Source organism: Eurosta solidaginis, chromosome 1, assembly GCF_040869045.1.
Source record: "Eurosta solidaginis isolate ZX-2024a chromosome 1, ASM4086904v1, whole genome shotgun sequence".
Classification (NCBI taxonomy): Eukaryota; Metazoa; Arthropoda; class Insecta; order Diptera; family Tephritidae; genus Eurosta; species Eurosta solidaginis.
In genome coordinates, this window is record NC_090319.1 from 310270943 (window position 1) to 310277405 (window position 6463).

Here is a 6463-nt window from a genome sequence, read left to right on the forward strand (position 1 = left end):
TGCGAATGAAATAGCTGACGAACTAGCTAAAAAGGGCGCATCCCTTGAAGATTGCTCCGTAGACGTCCCAATTAGATTGGGCGAGATTAAGCGAAGGCGAGAGGTGCACATGATCGACCAAGAGGGAAAGGCGTGGGTTCAAGCGCGGGGCTGTAAAGTGTCGAAGATTATGTGTAGGTCTTACAACCTTAGACTAACACAGTTGCTTCTATCATTAAAAAGAGAGGACTGCAGACTCATGACGGGTATTCTGACTGGACACTGCCTTCTGGCGTCACATGTCTTTAAATTAGGTTTGGTCAGTGATAGCAGATGTAGAAGTGCGGGTTGGAGGAGGAAACGATCGAGCACGTTCTGTGCTCGTGCCCTGCACTTGCCAAGCTAAGACTCCAGCTATTAGGAGTGATACAGCTGTCAGATCTAGAAGCAGCAAGTGGCTTAAGTCCTAGGAAGCTTCTAGTATTTGCCAAGAGGACGGAGTTATTTTATATCATAGGTCCTGGTTTTTGATAGGGTTTTTCAGTTTGGTCGTTAAAACAAACTTCTGGTAACACTACGGACTAAATCAGTCTATGTGAGGTCCTCATGGACCGGCCAGTTCAACCTAACCTAACCTTTCTCTAAGCATATATTTAGGCGAACAATAATTTATGTTATGAATTTTCCTCATTTCAATCATTTTTATAAACGGTTTTTTAATTGGTTATTTTGATGTTTGGACCAAATCCCATAGTGCATGAGTAACTTTAAAAACGAAGCGTGAAGTAGCGCTTCGTATGTAACCAACTTCTTAAGTCTTTGGCAACGGTTTCTGCCTTTTACTCACGAAGGTGTTTCTAGATTGTTATAATTTTCTAAAGAATATTTTCTCATGTCACTATGAAGCTTCTTTGACAATTCCTACCTGCCAAAACTCCTATCGAATTAGTTACTTTCGCGGTACGAAAATATGCTATTATAATGATATCAAAGACTAAAAAGATTTGCGGTACTTACCGGGATAGTTACTGATATTTGTTTATCAAATTTAGGTATGTTAAACTGAAAATAAATGAAGGTATAAACTGTAAAGCATTATAAAGATACGAAATCAAAAGGATTAACTTACCTTTTAAAAGAAGTTATTTTTGGTAAATTTTGTAGTTCCTCAGAACACCTAGAATTTATGCGAAAAAATAATTAGTTACTGTATGATGAGTAATAAAACTCCTATTATAAGATTAAAAACAAGTAAGGAAGGTTAAGTTCGGGTGTAACCGAACATTACATACTCAGTTGAGAGCTATGGTGACAACATAAGGGAAAATAACCATGTAGGAAAATGAACCGAGGGAAACCCTGGAATGTGTTTGTATGACATGTGTATCAAATGAAAGGCATTAAAGAGTATTTTATGAGGGAGTGGGCCATAGTTCTATAGGTGGACGCCATTTAGGGATATAGCCATAAAGGTGGATCAGGGTTGACTCTAGAATGCGTTTGTACGATATGGGTATCAAATGAAAGGTATTAATGAGTATTTTAAAAGGGCGTGGACCTAAGTTCTTTAGATGGACGCCTTTTCGAGATATCGCCGTAAAGATGGACCAGGGGTGACTCTAGAATGCGTTTGTACGATATGGGTATCAAATGAAAGGTGTTAATGAGCATTTTAAAAGGGAGTAATCCTTAGTTCCATAGCTGGACGCCTTTTCGAGATATCGCCATAAAGGTGGACCAGGGGTGACCCTAGAATTTTTTGCACAATATGGGCATCAAACGAAAGGTGTTAATGAGTATTTTAAAAGGGAGTGAGCCTTAGTTCTATAGGTGGACGCCGTTTCGAGATATCGCCATAAAGGTGGGCCAGGGGCGACTCTAGAATTCCTTTTGTGCAATTTGGGTATCAAACGAAAGGAGTTAATGAGTATTTTAAGAGGGAGTGGGCCTTAGTTCTATAGGTGGACGCATTTTCGAGGTATCGCAATAAAGGTGGACCAGGGGTGACTCTAGACTTTGTTTGTACGATATGGGTATCAAATGAAAGGTGTTAATGAGTATTTTTAAAAGGGAGTGGGCCTTAGTTCTATAGGTGGAAGCCTTTTCGAGATATCGCCATAAAGATGGACCAGGTGTGACTCTAGAATGCGTTTGTACGATATGGGTATCAAATGAAAGGTGTTAATGAGTATTTTAAAAGGGAGTAATCCTTAGTTCCATAGGTGGACGCCGTTTCGAGATATCGCCATAAAGGTGGGCCAGAGGTGACTCTAGATTTTTTTTTGTGCAATATGGGTATCAAACGAATGGAGTTAATGAGTATTTTAAGAGGGAGTGGGCCTTTCTGGACCAGGGGTGACTCTAGACTTTGTTTGTACGATATGGGTATCAAATGAAAGGTGTTAATGAGTATTTTTAAAAGGGAGTGGGCCTTCGTTCTATAGGTGTTCGCCTTTTCGAAATATCGCCATAAAGGTGGACCAGGGGTGACTCTAGAATGAGTGTACGATATGGGTATCAAATTAAAGGTATTAATGAGAGTTTTAAAAGGGAGTGGTGGTAGTTGTATATGTGAAGGCGTTTTCCAGATATCGACCAAAATGTGGACCAGGGTGACTCAGAACATCATCTGTTGGATACCGCTAATTTATTTATATATGTAATACCTGCCAAGATTTTAAGGCTTTTTTATTTCGCCCTGCAGAACTTTTTCATTTTCTTCTACTTAATATGGTAGGTGTCACAACCATTTTATAAAGTTTTTTCTAAAGTTATATTTCGCGTCAATAAAACAATCCAATTACCTTCACATATTTCATCCCTTTTTTCGTATTTGGTATAGAATTATGGCTTTTTTGTCATTTTTCGTAATTTTCGATATCGAAAAAGTGGGCGTGGTCATAGTCGCATTTCGTTCATTTTTCATACCAAGATAAAGTGAGTTCAGATAAGTACGCGAACTGAGTTTAGTAAAGATATATCGATTTTTGCTCAAGTTATCGTGTTAAGGGCCGAGCGGAAGGACAGACGGACGGCTGTGTATAAAAACTGGGCGTGACATCAACCGATTTCGCCCATTTTCACAGAAAACAGTTAACGCCATAAAATCTATGCCCCTACCAAATTTCAAAAGGATTGGTTAATTTTTGTTGACTTATGGCGTTAAAAGTATCCTAGACAAATTAAATGAAAAAGGGCGGAGCCACGCCCATTTTTAAATTTTCTTTTATTTTTGTATTTTGTTGCACCATATCATTACTGGAGTTGAATCTTTACATAATTTACTTATATACTGTAAAGATATTAAATTTTTTGTTAAAATTTTACTTTAAAAAAAAATTTTTTTTAAAAGTGGCCGTGGTCCTTCTCCGATTTTGCTAATTTTTATTAAGCGTACGTATAGTAATAAGAGTAACGTTCCTGCCAAATTTCATCATGATATCTTCAACGACTGCCAAATTACAGCTTGCAAAAGTTTTAAATTACCTTCTTTTAAAAGTGGGCGGTGCCACGCCCATTGTCCAAAATTTTACTAATTTTCTATTTTGCGTCATAAGTTCAACTCATCTACCAAGTTTCGTCGCTTTATCGGTCTTTTGTAATGAATTATCGCACTTTTTCGGTTTTTCGAAATTTTCGATATCGAAAAAGTGGGCGTGGTTATAGTCCGATATCGTTCATTTTAAATAGCGATCTGAGATGAGTGCTCAGGAACCTACATACCAAATTTCATCAAGATACCTCAAAATTTACTCAAGTTATCGTGTTAACGGGTTAACGGACGGACGGACGGACGGACATGGCTCAATCAAATTTTTTTTCGATCCTGATTATTTTGATATATGGAAGTCTATATCTATCTCGATTCCTTTATATATGTACAACCAACCGTTATCCAATCAAACTTAATATACTCTGTGAGCTCTGCTCAACTGAGTATAATTATACTTAAAGAAAAGAGGACCCGTGGAGAGGTAATAAAAAAGGTTGTTCGGAAGATTTATGACATCGACTGCTGAGTGGAATATCTTGGCTGCCGTTTTCAAAAAGCTTTATCTCAGAAAACTTGACTAAATCCATATTTGAGAATTTGATTCAAAAACGCTCTACCTTATTGTAAATTCAATACATACTTACATTAGCTGGGTCGTTTATAAAAAACGTTCTGTGATAGGGGGTTTTTTCAATCAAATTTTTAATAGAGTACCTTTGTTGTATTTGTTACATGATATGGTGTCCCGGCCGATCAAATCGTATTTAAAATTTAAGTTTTACAACGCAAGTTGGATGAAAAGATCGGACTAAACTTCTCGGAGGTACTTCGCGCTAGTATTTTTTTTTTAATTTATATCAACCGCGAGAACCAAAGATTGAACTCGTTGCTTTCCAAAAAGTAATCGTGTAGAATCTCGGCATCGGTACGTATTAGAGTTAGACAACGAGTTTAATAAAGCCCAATTTTCATTATGAATTGTACAGTTCGGCAGCTGTTGTTGTTGTTGTAGCGATAAGGTTACTCCCGAAGGCTTTGGGGAGTGTTATCGATGTGATGGTCCTTTGCCGGGTACAGATCCGGTACGCTCCGGTAACACAGCACCATTAAGGTTCCATGCGGAGCTTAGGGTCGCCAGAGCCTCGTCTGTTAGTGAAACAGGATTTGCCACGGATAGGTGAGGTTGACAATTGGGTTTGGAGAAGCTATAAATTGCGCTGGCAACCTAACGGGTTGCGCTACACAGCCCCTTGAATCTGGTATTTTAGTCGCCTCTTACGACAGGCATACCTACCGTGGGTATATTCTGAACCCCTAACCCACTGGGCAGCTCTTTACCACCTCTTTGAAGTGCAGTTCAAAATGAATTTTTTTTTTTTGATCTTGTCTGCAAACTAGTTAGGCAGACATATTGCGGTAAAAGTCTAGTTGAGGGGTCGACTGCTAATACGCTACCAAAAATAACGAGAGAGGTGTCTCAAGACGCGTATTGACCTCGATCACAATAATCCGAAGGCAGAAAAGAAACATTTTATCTCTGTCCGGAGATATTTGCAGTTGAAGTTGGCGATTTTTATATGGTTTTTGTAGTTGTAGTACAGTAGTACACAAAAAAAAAAAGTTGTGAACATAAGAGTTTTGCGCGGATATAGTTTTTGGTCTCTAAACCGTTGTTGGACCCCACCCAGGGTAATTTTTTATAAGCGCGGCCGAAGGCCCGCCAACGCAGAAAGGTGCTCTGCACAAAAATACTATGTCTACCACCCCCGGTTTCGGAAGGACCCACGGGTCATTTTTTCGGTTTTTCGTTAATATCTTTTGAACGAGTTAACATTTTTAGTTATAAGCTTATTTGTAAAATTTATTTTATAAACTGTACATAATAATAATAATAATTAGAGAGAAATCCTATATTATGCCCAAAGCATCTCAACTCGCAATAGCCAATGATACTCTTTTGAAAAGTGAAACGTTATGAAAAGCCTAAACCTAAATCAAGAATAAAAACAGTTAAAATGAGCTATTATCATTTTATGCCGTAATGTACCGTTTGAAATATCTATGCACTATCTGAACTGTTATTGTTGCCAAGGCACATGGAAGTTTTTATTTAATGAAAATCGCAAACATGAGTACTCAGTAAATTTGATTGTGGGGTTATTTTAGATTGCTGCGTTGAATTTATGGTTAATTTTCGTTGAATTTTGTGATTAATGCGCGCAATGCAAGTTTCCAACAAATGCATCCAAGTATGCCCACATGAAAAAAACAACAAACTCGAATGCCAATGACAAGCTTATTCCCACCATTTCGAAAAGCAATTGGTTTAAATTTATAAAAATTCATCAATAATTTACTAAATAGTACTTACACTATTTCAAGATATTCACTAAACGTAAAATTCGCAAATTATTCTTTTTACGCTGATTTAATTGGTTTTTTATAGTTTTATTAAATTCTTTCTAACACAGACGGCAAAACAGCAACCGCGACAATTCACCAGTCGAAAAGTACAGAGTTGATTTCATGTATTTGATAGTGATGGTTGATACAAAATATCGGAAATCAAATGGTCCCCTCACTAACCCCACAAGAACAATTTCGGGTAGATAGTAATTGGAATAGCGGGGGGTCAATTCCTTAACTGTGAAAAACTGAAATACGTATACTCAATGAAAACTCATTTGCACACACAATTTACATTTTAAATTTTCATGCAATTCTGTCAATTATTGTGCACATTGTTTTGCTGAATGAGCGCTGAATGTAAAAGTCTTATGTCAGTGAGAAAATATTCATCAAACGCCATGAAAACAAAAAAGTCATTTTGCAACAGCGCGTATGGAATTCAGCTTCAGAGGCGTTCAGATTCATTATTTCGTTTTCTAGGTATGCCTTTTACGATATGATCTGTTTCAATTTCCGCTTTCGGATTCGTGGTCCTGGGCCCAAACTTTTCCGGATATTTTTGGTCAAAGTTTAGCCCTTGTG

General features: G+C 37.6%; 1 protein-coding gene across 5 annotated transcripts in view; it reads right to left on the bottom strand.

Annotated features, from left to right (window-relative positions):
* The window catches only part of LOC137237633 (zinc finger protein 830), a 69079-nt gene extending 63079 nt beyond the window's left edge, over positions 1-6000 (bottom strand). For 3 of the 5 annotated variants that reach the window (XR_010948997.1, XM_067761502.1, XM_067761501.1), the window contains exons 1-3: positions 5844-6000; positions 1109-1156; positions 997-1041 (exon numbers count right to left, since the gene is read on the bottom strand). The gene's annotated coding sequence lies outside the window, so the exon portion shown is untranslated. The remainder of the gene's footprint in view (positions 1-996; positions 1042-1108; positions 1157-5843) is intronic. The other 2 variants (XR_010948998.1, XR_010948999.1) reach the window with 1 other exon arrangement.
* Positions 6001-6463: the final 463 nt, after the last annotated feature.